Source organism: Mixophyes fleayi, chromosome 1, assembly GCF_038048845.1.
Source record: "Mixophyes fleayi isolate aMixFle1 chromosome 1, aMixFle1.hap1, whole genome shotgun sequence".
NCBI lineage: Eukaryota > Metazoa > Chordata > Amphibia > Anura > Limnodynastidae > Mixophyes > Mixophyes fleayi.
This window is the reverse complement of record NC_134402.1, coordinates 452,576,156-452,593,095: the sequence shown is the minus strand read 5'-3', so window position 1 is coordinate 452,593,095 and position 16,940 is coordinate 452,576,156. Positions and strand designations below refer to the sequence as shown.

At 42.6% G+C, this 16,940-nt stretch overlaps 2 protein-coding genes across 2 annotated transcripts in view; both read right to left on the bottom strand.

Annotated features, from left to right (window-relative positions):
• TPGS2 (tubulin polyglutamylase complex subunit 2) overlaps positions 1-16,940 on the bottom strand; it is a 1,173,328-nt gene that overhangs the window by 257,171 nt on the left and 899,217 nt on the right. The window lies entirely within an intron of this gene.
• Positions 1-16,940, bottom strand: part of CELF4 (CUGBP Elav-like family member 4) — an 814,373-nt gene that overhangs the window by 3,296 nt on the left and 794,137 nt on the right.

Genomic DNA, 16,940 nt, shown 5'->3' with positions numbered 1-16,940 from the left:
CACAACTGACTAAGACGGTCAATTTGCCAGCCTGGATTAGTGCTGGGCAGCATGGCTTTACATGATATAAGAGCCTATCGAACGGTCAGTCCTAAGTCTGTCTGTCACTGAAGCCTCAGTAAAGTGTTTACAAAGCGAAAAGCAATTTAATACATGGCTGGTTGGTGAAGAAAGATCATTGGCATCCAGTCATGGATTGTCCTCCTACGTGGGCCATGTAACTGAACTGTGTCCGCTCTGTGACTTCAGAATCATTATCGCAGACCATCCAAGATGACCCTTTTCACCCAATTCAAATGATATGTATTGCTAGAACTCATCCTGCATACTGGTATGTAGAAAGGGAAGGGACTGCATACACATATTTCATGTTTTAATGACACAAACTCTGCAAACCATGGCATGATGCCAAGGAGAACATACCATGTCATACCATATGGGCACCATGTACTCACATAAAGGTCTATATGAGTGTGGCATGGCTGAGCCAGCACCAGGTCATTCTGTTTGTTGCTATCAATTCCCTATGATCTAGTGACATAATTGACCACAAACAGCCTAGTGAATTGATAGCCTAAATTTTTATAAATATTGTATCAGTTCAAAAAATGTCTGCCTCCACTGTATGCAGGCAACACGCATGCTTTAAAAATTTAGATAAGGATTTTTCTAAAACAGAAGTGAGCAACCTGTAGCTCTCCAACTATTGTCTAGCTATAACAGTGGCTGGCAGGTCATAATGACACAACGGAGGCTTGCAGGCTATGCTAAGACACAACAGAGCCTGCCCAGCCATGCTAGGACACAACGGAGGCTGGTAGGACATGCTGGGACACAACAGAAGCTGTCCAAACATGCTGAAACACAACAGAGGCTGCCCAGCCATGCTAGGACACAACCGAGGCCGGCAGGACATGCTGGGACACAACAGAGGCTGCCCAGCCATGCTGAGACACAACGGAGGCTGCCCAGCCATGCTAGGACACAACGGAGGCTGCCCAGCCATGCTAGGACACAGAGCCCCTTCCTAGTTTATTGGCCGATTTGTTTGCTATGGCTTGTAACATTTGTTTAAAATGCCTGCTGATAAATAATTACAGACAGGTGTTTCTTTCTTTGATTAAATGTATTGTTGTTAACATATTAATGACCTTAAGGTTGATGTGCGGCCGCAGGCGACCCCTGAGATGTATTAGGTTGTCCACCCTGGAAACTGCATTGGGCAGTGATGAAGAAACCAGTAAATGGCCAACTGGTCTTCATCTGCCCTCAAAATTTAATTTCCTATGCTTAATGGGGGCTACAACATCCCATAGCTTTAGCCGAAAAGATTTACACATTGTCTTCCAGAATAGATCTCCAATTCTACATTGTTTTCCTCTTTCTTCCACATAGTTCAAATCTGATCCCTGTCCATTCTCAGCTTCATAACTCAAGTTTCTTTTCCAGATTATTTTCCAGATTAATTGATACAAGTAACATATACAATTATCTGGGCCTCCAACTAAACTAAAATGTTTTTAAATCATTATTTTATTTTTCCGTATTCCTTACTCCTTACCCCATAGCTGGTAAACCTGTATTACAGAACATCTCACATTCCCTAAGCAGATGAAAATATTTCCTACTGTAAGAAGATTAAAGGGAGAGATAACAGATCAGCGTAGACTTAATTAGCATCTGTTACAATATTGAGAGTGTTACTATAGGCAATTTTGGTTTTTTTCTTAAAGGAGAGTCAGCACAAAATAATTATTTATTTTGAGTATTTTTTACATTTATTTCTTCATTATTGCAAAGGTCTATTGTATTTTCTCTAGTTCACGTGTTACACAATGCTGAGCATCTACAAGGTGACTTGCTTGTCGTGCTAAGAGCGTTATTATTTTTGTTTTCCCCTTTGTAGAGAGTCACAGAAGAGAGACCAGTGGACAAACACATTACACATTCCCTTTATCTCGACTCCTACAGATCTAATTGAGGCCGTCGCTATTTTTTTTTATATCAGTCAAGACCCCGGTGTCATCTTTGGGGTTACAAGTTCACATCACCCCGATAACCTCTTGAAGATGAAGAGAGCGGTTTGGGTCCTGAAATATTGCCTTGGAAGGGATTCGGGGCAGGGGCATGAAACGATTTGCAGCGTGATAAATATAGAAGATTTCAGAGCCGTAATTGGCAAGAGAGTTTGATATTTTTTTTTTCTGCAAATGTCATTTTCAAAGGTTAAAGGATCTGACTTGTTGAAGCTGGAATGTACCCAGTGCAAGGTTTTATGAACGACCTCTCATAAGTATGTTTGATATAGAGGTTATTAGGCAAGATGAAATTGAGCGTCACCTCTAAGAGAGAAAGATGGTTTGTGGATCGTAAAAAAAGAAATTAAATGTTCAGGGATTAATATCTATTCCTAATTGCAACTTCTGCCTTTTCCGAATTCCATTTAGAAATACTGAATGGTAAAAAGAAAACAGATATGGTGGAGTGTTTTAATAACTTTGTTAAATAAGTATTGACACATAATGACTAGAGAAAAGAATAAACAGATTCAACTTTCCTACTCAATGTAAAGGGCTCATCCAGATAGACTATTATTATTATATTTACATTATCTTCTGGTCTTTGGACATTTAAAGAAAATCAGTCAAAACCAAGAACAATTAGAACCAATTTTTTTAGGTAGATGAAAAAATGTTGAGAGCTGGAAACACCACATCAAAGTCAAACCTCCCCCCTCATCCAAGTATATTTTTCAGCTTTTTTCATACAGCACAGCTCGGCTTAGACTAATTTATAAATAAATAAAACTTAATTTAATAATGAGAGCACGGGGGCATCAGGACTTTAATTCTTGTGTTACTTTTGTGTGTTTGAAAAGGCTTTAATTACAATGGTCAAAATTAACCAAGAAACGTGTTTCTCCACCTAAGGTGCTTAACCCCTAGCTCTTAATAGTAAAGGATGAGACCAGATCACCACCATCCTAGAATTGGCGCAAAATTAAAGTGCGCTTGTGGAGTGCCCATTTATCTCATTTAAATAACCTTGCTCTGCTACATGAAATCTTATGTTTGCATTGTTCCACAAAACTAGACAAAGTATCGTTGCACTTTGCAAGAAATGCTCTCTCTCTTTCTCTCTCTCTCTCTCTCTCTCTCTCTTTCTCTCTTTCTTTCTCTCTCTCTGCCCAACTTCTCCCACCAGCTGGAGCATACTGCTACCTGCCTGTAAACCATGTGCTTTGGCGGGATACTACGTGCACATGTGCAAATCGAGCTCCCACCAATGAGGGCTTTGCACTCCCTGCGTCCTGTGTTGTTCTTCATAAATGAGAACCAAATGTGTCACTGCAGTGCACATGGAAGCTTTTAAAATGATTATAAACAGAGCCCAGGATACGGGTCCTAATAACCACAAACAAAGCTTAGTCCCATGCTTTACCGTTGTGGGAAAACCAGGAACTACATGAGCTCTGCTGCCGTCCAAAAAGTAATGCCGTTCCCCAAACTGAGTAAGCAATTTCTCTGCGAAATGACAGCAACGAGCAATGATTGTGCTTGGTCTCGCTGATGGATTTGGTGTCTTCATAACAAAATTAAAATTTCAGCAAACAAGGACCAGTTCTGAGGCCTGCACTGAATAAATGACAACTCCAAACTGCTAACTCCTTTTGCTTATTCTTTGCTGCGTGCTCACCATCCGTCTCTCCCCAGATTATATTTTCAGCTGAATTTAATGAAGATCATTTATTAAAGAAATGCTCCGGCCCTGCTCTAGCCTCAGACAGATGCACTCACTAATATGAATCATTTCTTTAAATTGGATTATTTTGATGGAGGATCAGGCCCCTGTACTCTGCAGAACGGGGAGCTGCGGCGACTCGCACCAAATCGTGACAGGGAAGCAGTTTGCGCTCATTAAAAAACAATCTCGTGCTCAGAGCGGGGTGTAGAGATATAGTGTAGTTATCATTTGCCGTCAGACATACTGTTTTGGCCCCCTCCCCTGTTATCCTAGGTAGGAATAATAAGTGCACACAAACCTCGTTCTCCTTTTGTTTGTTTAGACCTAAAATGTCCTGGCACACGTCCAGCGGTGTCTACAAATTACATTAGAGTTGGCTTCTCACTCATTACAGCATTCTAGGAGTTCAGACTTTAATGGAATGATAAAATGCGGATGTAATGGACGGTGGATGGAGAGATTCTTTCTCAGATCAAAGAGAATGAACTAGGCCAGCATTTTATATTGTAAAAATGGAAAGACATTAACATGGCCCTTCCATAAGACTAGGTGAGAACCTTCTCTGAAGTAGTAGTTAAAGCGGGTCCTCATCTAATCTTTCAGCCATCAGATTACTTCCCCCTCTCTTCCCAGAACTCTACGCTCATTATAATGTCACTACCAGAGGGGAAGTACTGCCATAGACAGACCCATCGTGCATCGTACGGCAGTGACTGTAGGAGTTTTCTGGTGATTACAAGTGGAAGCACAAGTACTTAGGAAGAAGATGAGGTCCTACATCTGCTGTATCTCTTCTACTTCCGATGTGAGTACATGCAGTGTTCTCATACAGTCACTGCAAGAAGATGTGCAGAGTGATGGGTCTGTCCATCACTGTGTGACTCCTCTTGTAGTGATTTTATAAAGAACAAAGGTGTAGGTATTAGGGAGGAGAGACGTGTTGTACTTTGAGGGGAGCTAGATGGAGCTAGAGACAGGACAATAGTATCTCAAGTATTACATGGAGTAGTAATATCTCTGGATTTAGAAGACTAGACCAGCCAACCTAGAAAACTTCACACACACACCTATGGGCATTACATAATAAAATAGTACAGTACTTATCACCTAGACAATTTGCAGTCTGTTAAAACAGTCTCTACGCCTGTCTTCTCCATGCACCTCACTGTGTTGATCACCACCTTTGCTACAATGTCGTCCCTCCATAAACAACTTGGAGAGTATTCCAAGCAACTTATAGAGGGTTGGGTCACTGGATTGTACTTCAAACTGAACCTTATTTTATCTCACTTCAGTGCTGAAAGATGTTGGCAGCAGATTCTTTTTAAAATCATGGCCAGGAGATACTTCTTTAATAAGAGCAGTACATAGTTAATTTTTATTTTTATGATGGGCAACTTAATATACTTCAAAGGCTAAATGTGCAGCCCCCAACCTTAATATATGCCCCCCCATCTTAACTCCACATTACCCATAAATTCAAGAAAGAGAAAAAAAGCTGGAAACAACTTTGGAACACCCACATCACTCATCTCAAAATGTCCGACATGCTCCTAACTTGTCCCAAAATCCCACATGTGCTCCAAAACTCCCCCACATGCCACTCAGATCTCCCCACTTGCCCCAAACATACTACACAGACCTCAGACCACCCCAAATGCTCCACAAACCTCCCCACTTACTCTTTAAACTTACACATCTGCCCTAAAGAACTCCCCACATGCCTATAATACCTCCCCACATGCCCATCAGACTTCTCTACATGCCCATCAGACCTCTCAGCATGCCCATCAGACCTTCCCACATGCCCATCAGACCTCCCCACATACCCATTAGACATCTATACATGACCATCAGACCTCCCCACATGTCCTTTAGACCTCTCTACATGCTCATCAGACCTCCCCACATGCCCATCAGACCTCTCTGCATGCCCATCAGACCTCTCTACATGCCCATCAGACTCCCCACATGCCCATAATACCACCCCTGTGCCCATCACACCTCCCCACATGCCCATCAGACCTCTCTACATGCCCATCAGACCTCCCCACATGCCCATCAGAACTCTCTACATGCCCATCAGACCTCCCCACATACCCATCAGACCTCCCCACATACCCATCAGACCTCCCCACATACCCATTAGACATCTATACATGACCATCAGACCTCCCCACATTCCCTTTAGACCTCTCTACATGCTCATCAGACCTCTCTACATGCCCATCAGACCTCCCCACATGCCCATCAGACCTCTCTGCATGCACATCAGACCCCCCACATGCCCATCACACTTTTCTACATGCCCATCAGACCTCTCTACATGCCCATCAGACCCCCCACTTGCCCATCAGACCTCCCCACATGCCCATCACACCCCTCTACATACCCATAAGACCTTTCTACATGCGATCTCCCCACATGCCCATCAAACCTCCCCACATGCCCATCAATCAGATCTCCCCACATGCCCATCAAACCTCCCCACATGCTCATCAGATCTCCCCACATGCCCATCAGACCTCCCCACATGCCCATCAGATCTCTCCACATGCCCGTCAAACCTCCCCACATGCCCATCAGATCTCTCCACATGCCCACCAGACCTCCTCACATGCCCATAAGACTCCCTACATGCCTATCAGATGTCTCTACATGCCATCAGAACTCTCCACATGCCCATCAGAACTCTCTACATGCCCATAAGACCACTCCACATGTCCATGAGACCTCTCTACATGCCCATGAGACCTCCCCACATGCTCATCAGACCTCCCCACATGCCATCAAACCTCCCCACATGCCCATAAGACCTCCCCACATGCCATCAGACCTCCCCACATGCCCATGAGACCTCCCCACCTGCCCATCAGACCTACCAACACCCATCAGACCTACCAACACCCATCAGACCTACCAACACCCATCAGACCTACTCACATCCATCAGATCTCCCCACATGCCCATCAGACCAACCGACATACCCATCAGACCTCTCTACATGCCCATCAGACCTCACCACATATCCATCAGACCCCCCTACATGCCTCTCACACCTCCCCCAACTGGGCAGAGGAGGTCATGTGATGTGGAATTCGACTCTTCCCCTTTAGTGTTGTTCCCTGTTTGCCGCAGCAGAAGGTTCTCCGGGCCGCCTGTTGCCCACCACTGCTTAATACATACATTTACACACCAGCGATATTAAGCGTAGACACAAAATATAACAACATGCTCTAACCTATAGCAGTCAATCACATATTGGATTTTATCTTTGGTAGTTTCACTTGCATTGAACAAATGGCATCTAATATCTGATGTGTGTAATGTATTATCTGATGTGAGCATTTCTGTGTTATTTACATCATAAAACGTAGAAACAAACACATAACGTGAAATGTAATAAAAATGTAGGAGAAAAATTGTATTTTCAATAAATATTTTATTTTGATTTATGTCAGTTCTGTCAGACTTTGTTAAATGAGAGCAGCCATGTTGTATCTGAAAGTGGGCGGTACTGTGCTTTAGAACCTGAGAGCAGCCATGTTGTATCTGGAAGTGGGCAATATTGTTATTTATAAACTGAGAACAAAGCAAAAAATTCCATGGCAACAACAATGCTTTTCTGCATTTAAAATAAAATTAGAAATATATAGGAAAACCGAAATATAATGTACTGTACGTGCTTAATGGCGGATCATCTTCAAACTGTAGGGACTGTGCTTGAAAACTGCATGTTTACCTGTAAAACTATTTTTGTGGACTGTGCATCTATTTTTACAGGACAGTAGATGTGTGGAAAACTGGCTGCAGAGTTGGCAATTACATTCAAGAGTGAAGCTGGCAAAATGTGGGCAGTGCATAGGGGGATTTTTTTTGTTTTGCAAGACCTATGTTTTTATGTCCTACTTCCAAAACTGCAATGCTGCGCAAGGCCACAACAGATGTGTGAATGCTTTTTCTGGTGTCAAGTGCCAACATTTGCCCAAATTTATGATAAATCATACAGATCTTCCAACCAAACTGATGGCATTTGCAGGGGGTACAAAAGTATTCATTGGGTGATTCGGAGCTGGTTGTTGCTAAATATGGTTAGCTGCATGAGTGCGCGTACAACCAAGATATTAATCTGCTGTTCTTTACATGAGTTCAAATTTAGGAGGCGCATTATCACGCCCAGGACATATTTACATTTTCTGCCACCCTGAGGTCCTGGAGTTTGGGAGACTCATCCCTGGGACACATTTTGAACCTCCCAGTTTCAATTCTGCAGAGAATCAAATTTCTAAGTGCACTTTGACTAATATATAAAAACACAAAAGAGACATGTGTAGGAATGTCCTGATGCCCCCTCACTCCCATGCATTAAGCCATAAACAAAATTAAACCGAGCAATATTTTAGGGGAAAAATTCTAAAGGATAAAGGGGTGCTCAAAAAGCGGGTTGGATGATTTTTCTGCATTTTCCTTTCACATTTCCCATGCGCACAAGTCAAGTGTTTCCTCAGGAGTCCTGTTTTACAGATCTTGAAAGGGAAGGAGGTTACACTGAAGTGGGCAGAGCTTCGCGAAAAGTGGGCATGTTTGTGTGGATAGGAGGCGCAATTTGGGAGAATCAGGGTCATGACTTAAGTTGCCCTGATATTTCATTTATCAATGTTGGGGGGTTATGGAAATAAATATTGCACCTACACATTAACAGACTTTCAGAACTTTTCAGGAAACCCAGCAGTTCTGACATCCCAAAGTAAGCTGACACTCTACAACATCATCTTTGGTTTAGCTAGTGATGGCACAATTAGCACAATTAGGAAATGCACAAATTATTCTTTTATATTACTTAATTTATTGTGCTCAAATTAAATCTATTTTAAGAAAATATAACCCTGAAAAATACTGCAATACACCAAAAGAGAAACTGCAACACAACAAGTTATTTCAAAGAGAAAAAATATATTGCGTGTTTTTTTTATTTTAATCAAAATGTATTTTTGTTGAAAACGAGAATGATAAAACACGATGCATGACAGAATGAAAATAATTCACAAGCACAATGTATTTATCTAATGAAAAATAGATATTCCCAATTTCAAGGACTATTAGGTATTTTTTGTAAATGATGTTGTTGTGATTCCTGCTCTCTTTATTCAAATGTACACGGTTTCTGTACTGCTCTGTGTTTTATTACTTCCCTACAGGAAGAAGCTGCTGTACATTTATATTCAGGCTGTACGGAAAATAAACAGCACCGTACAGCGAAACTTCTGGAGGGGATGAGAAAAATCTAAACTCTGGACTCCAGCTGAGCTTTTCATTTTCAGGGATACAATTCCGTAAATACGTTTCTTATTTTCTGCCAAGTACTGTATACTCACAAAATTAGGGCCATCTTAACGCATGGGCATGCTGGGCAGTTGCTCGGGGCCCCCACGAGCATAGGGGCCCCATAGGCTTGCCAACTGTACAGTATATTTTTTCCGGGAGATTTATTCAGAACCTTCAAACAATCTTTAGTAAAAAGTTTAAGTGGACGAATCACCTCAGTATCAGCTGTTATCTGCTATATTGCTGCGAATACATATCTTGTACAATTAATATGTGTAGGGCCCCGTACACTGCTTTGCTTGGGGGCCTATAGTGCTGTTAAGAAGGCCCTGCACAAAATATTAATCAAAGACTTAAATCCAGGACACGTAATATCTTAATATGACCCTGGATATTTTAGCAATTTAAGCTAAGATACGTTCTATGGAAAAGCCGGAAGGGGCTACTACATGCTACAATCCCAGGGTTCCTCTGTTCTTCTCACAGCATTGGCCAAAACCTGGGGGCGTTCTGTAATACAGACGAACAGTTGCATGTAGCAGTCCCTAAGGCCTGGCTAGGGAAAAGGGCATGTTACCGGCTCAACCTAGGAGGAAGGGCACGTTAGGGACTCCACCTAGGGGAAAGGGCATTTTAGGAACTCCACCTAGGAGTAAGGTCATGTTAGGGACTCCAACTAGGGAGTGGGGTATGTTACAGATTCCACCTTGGAGTAAGGGCATGTTAGGAACTCCACCTAGGAGTAAGGTCATGTCAGGGACCCCACCTAGGGGGAAAGGCATGTTAGTGACTCCACCTAGGGGGGAGAGGCATGTTAGGGACTCCACCAAGGGGGAGAGGCATGTTAGGGACTCCACCTTGGGGGGAGAGGCATGTTAGGGACTCCACCAAGGGGGAGAGGCATGTTAGGGACTCCACCAAGGGGGAGAGGCATGTTAGGGACTCCACCTAGGGCGAGGGGTATGTTAGGGACTCCACTAAGGGGGAGAGGCATGTTAGGGACTCCACCAAAGGGAAGAGGCATGTTAGGGACTCCACCTAGGGGGAGAGGCATGTTAGGGACTCCACCAAGGGGGAGAGGCATGTTAGGGACTCCACCTAGGGGAAGAGGTATGTTAGGGACTCCACCTAGGGGAAGAGGTATGTTAGGGACTCCACCTAGGGGAAGAGGTATGCTAGGGACTCCACCTAGGAGGAGGGGCATATAAGTAAAATATTTTACGTAGATGATAATGCAGCTTTAAGGATAAAAACAGGAAAGGGGAAATTCAGTTTTGCACTGCAGGTGATTCTTCTCCTCACCAGCGGGGTTAGCTCTGAGCCTGATGGACTTTAAGGGCTCGTTTATATAAATGCGTTTCAGTGGTGCATTTTGAATGTGTTTCCTGTGCACTTTTCACGCGTTTGAAAAACAGACCATGCTATGTACTAAAGTTTTAAATGCAATTTTTGAAGTCAGTGGTGAATGGGAGAACCCATAAAGAACCATTTATCCTGTCCAGGCGTTAGTAAGAGGCTGAAAACCACATTAAGAAGTGATTGAGCACTGGACATAATAGGCAGTGATGTCACACTAGGCAGTAATGATGGTGGAAGGCGACTGGATGAGCCACGATCAACCTTTTCATTTCAAAAATAAGATCATGTTCTTTGTATATGTATTATAAAATCTATCTATCTATCTATCTATCTATCTATTAATATAAATATATCCTGCCCTGGAAAGGCCTACAAATTACGCAAGTCGTCAATGAGGTTAAAGTGCAGGTACGTCTGTGCTGCTAGGTCATGTGATAGCTGTTCTACATATTTCCCATAGGCCGTACCGTACTCCTACCATTTGCATTCTAGAGCTACCGTCGGTAGGGGGACTGTAGAAAAAGACAAATAAATGCAAACCTTTCTGCCCCACACTTTATGGGCCATAAAATACCCAGCACAATGCCATCTACAAAGGATAACTTGCTCTGCTTGTTCCCCAGGTCACATCACCGTGTAATTACTCAGAAGTTATCGTATTTGAATGTCCAAGAGCTAACAGCCGTCATGGTAGGATTTACAAATATCATGATATTGGCAAAATTATATTGAAGGCGATGTATGCGTTGGGCCTGCAAACAGGTGACATCGCTACGGCCTGGTCTTCCTGCGCTAAAGAATGGATTCTTTCTTTGTCTGATAAGGAGGAGATACTAGAAGTAGAGTGGGTAATTTACCACGTCATCAAATGTCAGACTCACATTAATTTAAAGATTAGTGACTGATTGTTGTCACTTGTCAGCATCAATCCAACTTTATATTTGAAATGAAAATCGGTCAGGTCACTTGAACACAGAACGCTGGACAGCTGCAATTACTGCACCAGCTTCTGTGCCCTAAAGTAAAACAAGATGCTGCTTATGGTGAGATATTATAATGAGTTTCATGCTCTACATATATTACATATATTGAGAGGTTTCCAGTGATAGATTCCAAAAACTTTTTAATCATTTAAACAGCCTGAATCTCCTCCTTGGAGGCGGCCATGTTTGAACCTCGACCGCTCCTCTCATTGAGATGCTGTTCGTACCCTCTAAGCTAGTGATGCAGATGCCAATGGTCCACCAGCGGACAAGCAAGCCTTCACCCGTGGCCCCCAGTTCAGTGCCCGCATTCTGACTTGTGGGGTATGTGTGCAGTATTACGGAGATTGCATCTGATAGCTTATGAGTGTGTTTAAGCTGAAAGGCCCTACAGACACATCCTCTAGTGGCTGTGGTTTTATTTTATGGTATTATTGAATAAATATATTATATGTGGACAGCATGGTGGCTCAGTGGTTAGCACTTCTGCCTTACAGCACTGGGGTCATGAGTTCAATTCCCGACCGTGGCCTTATCTGTGAGGAGTTTGTATGTTTGCATGGGTTTCCTCCGTGTGCTCCGGTTTCCTCCCACACTATAAAAACATACTGGTAGGTTAATTGGCTGTTAACAAATTGACCCTAGTCTGAGTGTCTGTCTGTGTGTGTGTTAGAGAATAGGGGCAGGGACTGATGTGAGGGAGTTCTCTGTACAGGGCTGTGGAATTAGTGGTGCTATATAAATAAATAGTAATAATAATAATTTGTTGAAGTATAATAATTGCTAATGAATGAACGTATGTTTGGTTCTACACTTAAGTGCTTTTAAGCTTGGAAAATTATACAATGTGTTTCAGTTATCATTCGATAAGTCCTCCATTGAGAATAAATTAATAATCTAATATGTATTAAAACCCCCATGAGCTAATTGTTAGATAAACGGCTATTTTGGATCTAAGTTATACGCCTGGCAGGCTGTGAATGGGTTAAGAAACTAAACTGGAGATAATGCCACGGAGGGAAGACGGGTGTTCATCACTTAGGCTCAAATTAGCAGCCCAGATTCCCTCATCCATCTTCGACAAACTGCACACAATGCTGACTCCAACTCAAACACAGTTATATTTAAAGAATCTATCATGTCAGCTGTGATTTAGTTGGTGGATTTCTTAATTGTCTTTCTTTATTCCTCCATATGTCTTTTTCAAGGCGTTAGCCGTTCCCAGCGCTGTCTTAAAGAAGCAATCTGAATTTCCTTAGAGCGCGGGTTCATCTGTCTTTAACGTCATTACCAAGTGTCATTTAAAGGGAGAGGAATTCACTGGCGCACCGCGGCAGCCTCTCAGCGTCTTGTTTTCTGTGTAACAGCTTAATACACAAATATAAGCGGCCCAGAGCTACCAGCCAAGAGGGTAATAAGCCCCAGCTGTAATACGCCACAAGAATGGGGGAGCCCATACTGGAGAATGGGATAAAGGTCACGGTCATGGGAAACTAGACTCAGATTTTGGTTCTTGGTGTCATGTGTGATTATATGGAGATCAGAATCAAAATAACGAAATAACTTTGCAGTATCCGATTCATTGGCAGTGATCCCCCTCTTCTCCAAGGCTCCTACTGCCTTCATGTGGCCCCCACCGCCTCATAGTGGCCCCCGCACTCAAAAGAGCAGAAATGGTGGGGTCCATTTTTTAAACGCTTGTTTCTCTATTTTTTCTTATATTGGTCTGGACTAAGTGAAATAGATACCACGGGACTCAACAACTGATTTGGTATATAAATAAGAATATTCTTACTCAATGCTTATCATCAGAAGATATCATTCAAATTAAGGGCAAAGCAAATAACTGTCAAGTCCGGGCCCCCTGGTGTGACTTGGGGTCCTTGACACTGGTATGCCCTGTACCCCCTCCTGATGGCGGCCATATCTGTATATATCAGTGGGTGTAGACAATGCGGTACATGAAGTGCTGAATTTGCCCCACTAAGACCAACAATGTTTTGTCGTATTAACACATTTTATTGCTATTACGTATATTGTATTTGTAACCTGCAGCTCTTACTGCTTTCTAGAAAATGCAAATGCAACACATATAAAATAATGAATCGTTTATAATAAATACAACACATTTAAAATGATATTTTGATAATGCCTCTCAATAAAGTTTATATAGCATATTCATAACATCTCTTTTATTTTCACACTTATGGTGTCTCTTCCTGTAGATATATAATTATCTATGATTTATTTTAGACCATTTTTTCTGAGAAGTACAAATAATTTAATCTAAGCAGTTGCTACAAACTATCCCTGACTTTTCATTGTTTCGCTGAGTTTGCATCAGTAACAGGTCACATGCTGAGCAGGAATCCCCATCCTACACTGATGAGTTCCATCAAGAGTAAAACAGTCTGTGAACATCTGAAAATAACTCTCAGGAACAGTTATTTATAATGTAATGTGTGTGGCTTTTAGATACTTGTTAACAAATAATGCTTTATAAAGTTTGTAAACGAAAAAAATAAAGTATGAATTGTGTCCAATTGACAGAATTCGAGAGTTGTACTGTGCGGTTGGTCAAAATGGTAAAATAGGGACATTTCTTGTGAATTCTTCAAAACTTGGGACTGGAAATTCGGATCTGTTGGCAACTATGGTTTGCCTGTAGGTGGAGTCTCAGTGTAGCCCCCTGCTGCACTCTGGATGCCAAGCGGGCAATGCCTGAAATATTACTAGTTAAAGGGTACGCTGAGAATCCAAGATACTTTGGGCCGTGTCCCGGCGGTGCCCTGGCAGGCAGGGCGTCACTTCTGCCCACACATCCTGGCCATTGTCAGGGCGACTGTGGACGCTGCTCACCCCACACTGCCGCTGCCTCCCAGCCATTAGCAACATCTTATTCATGTACTAACAGCCTCCTGTGTCTGGTTAGGGAGGTGTGGTATGTGCCTAGGTGCTCTCTCACTGGATTGGTCCATCTGCTTAAAGGGCCAGGACGACTTAGCTTCCCTGCCGGTTATATCGTTTGTGCCACACATTGGCTGACCTGCCCCTGTGGATACTCTGCCCGAATTCTATCTGATTCCTGTCGTGACCCTGGGCTTGCTTCTGGAGCCTGCTCTTGAACTCTGATTGCTGCTGACCTTTGGCTTCATTTATCTAAATGTTCCTTGTTTGCAACAAGCCCTGACCTTTGACCTGTCCCTGATTAACCTGCTTGCTGTGGACCCTCGACCATTGGACTGTTCTGGTATTTGTCTTCTGTTCTCCGGTTCTCTGCCTCCTACCTCTGCGCTTTGGTACTGCACATAAACTTCTACTACGCTAGTGTTAAGACCAAGTACCTGTGAGCTTTATGGCAAAGGCGGCTGCTACAGACCTCCAGCCGTAACACCCATCTGTCATGAAAAACTAACATTTATGGGTGTGGACTGAGAAATACAATATGAATTCCCGATGAAACTGGCACATAACGAGTCTCTGGTTATTGAAAACCCTCCGGAAATTAAGGAGTTTGAAAAGAACCTTTACTGTTTCCCTAAATAGAAGAATGCAGTGGTCCGGTCATACCAGTGGCTGGTTAGATACACACCTGCGATCCACCCTCCCATCCACTACCTCTATACCGGTCATCCAAATACCATTGCCGGATGCACAGATCCTGGGGGCAACATTTGATTCTGATGTCTAGACACATTCCCGGCTGATGTATCTCTCCGAGCAGGAAACAAAACCTCCATATGACAACTACAACTTCCACAATGATTTGACCATTGAACGTCTCCTTAACAAAATCATTTTTCATTATAAAATGCTCAAAACAACTAATGCAGAACATTAATACCGTGATTGGCATTTACCAAACACAACTAGAGAAGTTAGCAGTGCATTTAAGGGTAAACTCCCCTCACAAACTTTAATCCTATGCTCTAATCACACTTTGGGGCGTTCTGGATTTCCCGGAGAGTAGGTCACCCTCCTGAAACCTGCAACACTTTCTGGTGGGCAGGGCCATGGTGAACGCTAAACGCAATGAACCGCTCCATCTTGGCCCTGCCCCCCTCTGCTGCATCATGGTGAAAATTGTGTGTTGAGCAACGGCGAGGTTGTGAAGATGCAAATTGTATCGTCGTGAAAACGATCTCGGATATCACAGAGGAGAAGTCTAAAAAGTAGACAGCGATGATCCCATTCGATAATACAAATTTGCAAATCGGTGATAATAATTTCTGGTATTTCAACAAATCAGCTTCTCTACTTAACAGTTTCTAAGATATGTCAAAGGTCCTCTGGCTGTCACAATCTATCCCAGTGACTGGGAAGGCAAACGAACGACAATTTGTTTTGTCAGTTGGTGGGTATAAAGTTTCTTTTAACAAATCATTGAAAAAGGAGACATTCAGATGGCCCAATTAGTGACTAATATTTAAAATCTGTCACTCTTCCCAGAAATTAGGGCTAGTTCCCAACCGCTAGACGGTAACAGAGGGTACGAAACAGCAACACTTGCCAAGTATCAGATACAGACAATGCCACCAAACAGGCAGACAGGAAACACTAAACACACAAGATATTTTCTATGGCTCATTTGTCAAACTGCAAAAATGCAACCCTGTGGCTGAAATGACGCTTTGTGATATTATGTGACTAGTTTTGCACAGTTGCGCACATTTGTATGGTACCGCATGGCCTCTGCGCTATATAATAGGAGAAGCTGGGTGTTCCTTACTGAATGCAGTCTCGATGCACGAAATGACCTTACTCTTCATCCACTTGCAAAAATTAGAATTTATTTTGTAGGATGAGAGATTTAAATGAAAATTAAGAGGATGAGAATTCATATATAGTCTCCCCTGCAAAACAACCTGATTTTTACATGTCTTCATGGAGCGGAGATCTAGTAGAAGTCTCTAACAAACGTTCCTAATTTTTGGACCTCGTCTCGGTGAGATCCCAGAAGAGAGGTCCAAAGGGCAAAGGTCGGGGGGTGTTGTGATGAAGTGAAGTCAAGAACCCGCCCTGATCCTTATAAAAAGAAGAGGTGGGTTCTGGAAGGGAGTCGGGGAGGATTCCCAAAATTTGGGAGTTCCGTGGATGTTCCGGGAGAGTAGGCAAGTATGGTTTATACTTTAATTTATGCCCACAAATAGGAATTTAATGAAGACAATAAAACATGTAAAAACACAGTCCTGATGTCCCTTTACTCTCACAACTGATTTAAGACAAACAAAGCTTGAATAGGCAATATTTCATGAGGAAAAATATAAAAGTTGTATTTAATATTGTATTATTTAAGGGAGTTATCCAAAAGTATTATCAGCGAGGGCGAGTGATAAATATAGATTTCCGTCTCAGTCCGCTAAACCACGCGGATCATTTTCACGGGGGCACAACCCATAAGCCTATATATGCTCTCGATGTACAATTGGGTGCATTTGTGCAAAACATGACTGCACTTTAGTAAATGACTTTCACTCACCAATGTTTGAAAGAAAACTCAGCGATCTTGGAAAGCCAAGACTGAAGTGT